The sequence below is a fragment of the Myotis brandtii genome, unplaced genomic scaffold (genome assembly GCF_000412655.1).
Source record: "Myotis brandtii unplaced genomic scaffold, ASM41265v1 scaffold3, whole genome shotgun sequence".
Classification (NCBI taxonomy): domain Eukaryota; kingdom Metazoa; phylum Chordata; class Mammalia; order Chiroptera; family Vespertilionidae; genus Myotis; species Myotis brandtii.
In genome coordinates, this window is record NW_005361457.1 from 749,214 (window position 1) to 752,846 (window position 3,633).

The following is a 3,633-nucleotide window of genomic DNA, read 5'->3' on the forward strand; positions in this document are numbered from 1 at the left end:
GCGCGGGAGGTGCGCCGCCGGAGAGCTGTGACGTCAGCGGCGCGCCCGTCTGAACGCGGAGTTTGGCTCCGGAGCGCGGTGAGTAGGTCTGAGTAGGTCTGGAGTTGGTAGTGTGGGTCCTAGGTGGGTCGGGACCGGACCTGGCATGATAAAGAGGCTGATTTCGTTTGGACCCAGAGGTGGCGTCGTTATTGCGGAGAAGCTCTTCGTGCGCGTCGCTGTCTGAGCTGCGGTGCCCAGCGCCCCGCTTGGGGTCGGGGAGCCCTGAGTGGGTTAGTCCCCGTGCCCGCCCCCACGGAGGCTGCAGGCGGGGGAGGTTGGCGCGCACACACCCAGTGTGAGTGTTGGCACTAACTGTCCCAGTTAAGAGTCCTGAGAAATAAGACTGAACCCACAGTGCACACACGTTAACGTCAGTTCAGCAGTCATTTCTTTTGATTGTATCGGGCGGGAGGGAGGAGGCAACGGGTATACTTCGGAGTAATTTGCTTTTGGTAGTACAGTTTGCCTGCGCAATATTAAAACTCAAAACTTTCCTTGCCCAGCAGCTTGTGCATTTTAAAGCATGGTGGTAAAGGCTATTCTTAGCTCAGTTATCACCGATATTAAAACTGACTTTTAGAAGTACTTTTTAAAATACAAAACTAAAATCTCTGTTCTATTCCATTGATCTATATGCCTGTTCTTGTGCCAGTACCAGGCTGTTTTGATTACAGCGGCTTTGTAGTATAACTCGATGTCTGGTATTGTGATCCCTCCAACTTTGTTCTTAAGATGGCTGCAGCTATTCGGGGTCTTTTTTGGTTCCATATAAAATTTTGGAGTATTTGTTCTAGATCTGTGAAATCTGCTGTTGGTATTTTAATGGGGATTGCATTGAATCTATAGATTGCTTTGGGGTAGTATGGACATTTTAATGATGTTGATTCCACCAATCCATGAACATGGTATATTATTCTTCTAGTTTATATCTTCCTCAGTCTCTTTTTTCAATGTCCTGTAGTTTTTGGAGTACAGGTCTTTTACTTCCTTGGTTAAGTTCATGCCTAAGTATCTTTTTTGTTGTTGTTGCAATGATAAATGGGGCTATTTGTTTAGTTTCTCTTTCTGAGAATTCATTATTGGCTTATAAAAATGCCACCGATTTCTGGGTGTTAATTTTGTAACTTGCTACATTGCCAAATTCAGTTATTAAATATAGAAGTTTTTGGTGGAGTCTTTAGGGTTTTCTATGTACAATATCATGTCATCTGTGAATAACTAGAATTTTACTTTCTCCTTTCCAATTTGGATGCCTTTTATTCCTCCTTCTTGTCTGATCGCTGTGGTTAGGACTTCCAGTACTGTGTTCAGTAAGAGTGGTGAAAGCCGACATCCCTGTCTTGTTCCTGTTCTTAGGGGAAATGGTTTTAGTTTTTGCCCAGTGAGTATGGTGTTGGCTGTAGGTTTGTCATGTATGGCCTTTATTAAAATGTTTAGTTATGATCCCTCTATTCACACTTTGCTGAGAGTTCTTATCAAAAAAGGGTGTTGGATTTTGTGGATTTTGTCGAACGCTTTTTCTGCGTCTATAGATATGAACATGTGACTTTTGTCTTTCAATTTTTTATGTGATGCATCACATTATTGATTTGCGAGTATTGATCCAGCCTTGCATCCCTGGAATAAATCCTACCCAAGCCATTATGCTCAACTAATATTTGAAAAAGAAGGCAAGAATATACAAAGTAGTCCAGACAGTCTCTTCAGTAAATGGCACTGGAAAAAATTGGACAGATACATGCAAAAAAATGAAACTAGACCACCAACTTAAACCATATTCAAGAATAAACTGAGAATGGATGAAAGACTTAAATGTAAGACGTGAAACCATAAAAATCTAAGAAGATACCGTAGGCAGCAAAATCTCAGACATCTCTCATGGCAATATGTTTACAGATACAATATGTTTACATCTCCTAGGGCAAAGGAAACTAAGGAGAAAATAAACAAATGGAAATACATCAAAATAAAAAGCTTGTGCACAACAAAAGAAACCATCAACAAAACAACAAGAAAGCTCACTGCATGGGAGAACATATTTGGCAATGAAAAATCAGATAAAGGTTTATATCTAAAATATATAAGGAATTCATACAACTTAAAATTCATATACCTGTCAGAATGGCTATCATCAACAAATGACAAGCAAGTGTTGGCGGCGAGGATGTGAAAAGGGAACTCTAGTACACTGCTGGTGGGAATGCAGACTGGTGCAACCACTGTGGAAAACAGTATGGAGTTTCCTCAAAATATTAAAAATTGAACTCCCATTTGACTACATGATCCAATTTCTAGGAATATATCCTACAATACCTGGAATACCAATCAGAAGGAATGTGTGCACCCTATGTTCATAGCACAATTTACAATAGCTAAGATCTGGAAACAGCCCATCAGTAGATGAGTGGATAAAAAAGCTGTGCTACATTTACACCATGGAGTACTATGCAGCTGTTAAAAAGGATCTCTTACGCTTTGAGACATCATGGAGGGACCTGAGAGTACTATGCTAATTGAAGTAAGCCAGTCAAAGAAAGACAAGTATCACATGATTTCATTCATATGTTGAATCTAATGGACAAAATAAGCTGATGAACAAGGTAGATCCAGAGACATAGAAGCATAGGAACAGCTGTGGAACCTCAGAAAAGATCGGGGGGAGATTGGGTGGGTGGGTGAGAAGAGATCAAAGAACTTGTATGCATATATGCATAACCCATGGGCACAGACAGTAGGGTGGTGAAGGCCTCGGGAGTGTGGTGGGGGCAGGCTAGAAGGAGTCAATGAGGGAAGGAAGGGGACATATGTAATACTTTCGACAATGAAGATTTAATTTTAAAAAATAAAATACAAAAGCAAATAGAAGGGGATTAAGTTTCAGTGATTTAGAAGAATGTGTATATTTATCCTTGTAATAAAATTATAGCATAATCCATTCTCTAGCTCTTGTCCACCAACAGTGATAACTAACTAAAAGGAAAAGCAAAGCAAAACTAAGACATAGAAGCTTAAAGCAAATATTGACTACATTTTGTATAAAACACTGGTCTCTGTATTTTCAGCATCAAGATATCAACTTCCCTGATTGAATTTGCTTTGGACAGCCGATCTGATATGCCACTGTAAAGCAGATCTGATATGCCACTGGAATTAATAAAAGAAGTCAATGGGGTGCCTGAAAATGAGCCACTAAATAAACTACACAAAGTAGAATTCAGATCCCTACAGCTAGGTTGTGATTATAGCAAGAAATATGTCCAGGTAAGAATGTTCATAACTCAGAATAGTTAATCTTTTGTTTTTAGTAGTTAGACTGTTGTATGTCTAGGTGTGTTTTTTCTTTGTATTTCTCCTGCTTCTTAGTAACTGAGCTATTCGGATCCATAAGTCAATGTTTTTCATCAAGTTAGGGAAATTATTGGCTAACTAGAGGCCCGGTGCATGGGGTTTGTGCACTAATGGGGGTGTGGCCTGCAGGGATCTCCCGCCATGGGAGTGCCACTCATCCTGGTCAGCTGAGTGCGGCTGTGGACCTGCTCCTGCTGCGGTAGCAGCTGCTCATCTTGGTCAGCCGAATGGCGCTCCCACTGT

The 3,633-nt window shown here is 40.9% G+C and overlaps 1 long non-coding RNA gene across 1 annotated transcript; it reads left to right on the forward strand.

The window, feature by feature from the left end:
* On the forward strand, nt 1–3,176 carry LOC106726655. The gene is made up of 2 exons (XR_001362726.1): nt 1–78; nt 3,105–3,176. It is a non-coding gene; the product is annotated as an uncharacterized LOC106726655 (long non-coding RNA).
* Nucleotides 3,177–3,633: the final 457 nt, after the last annotated feature.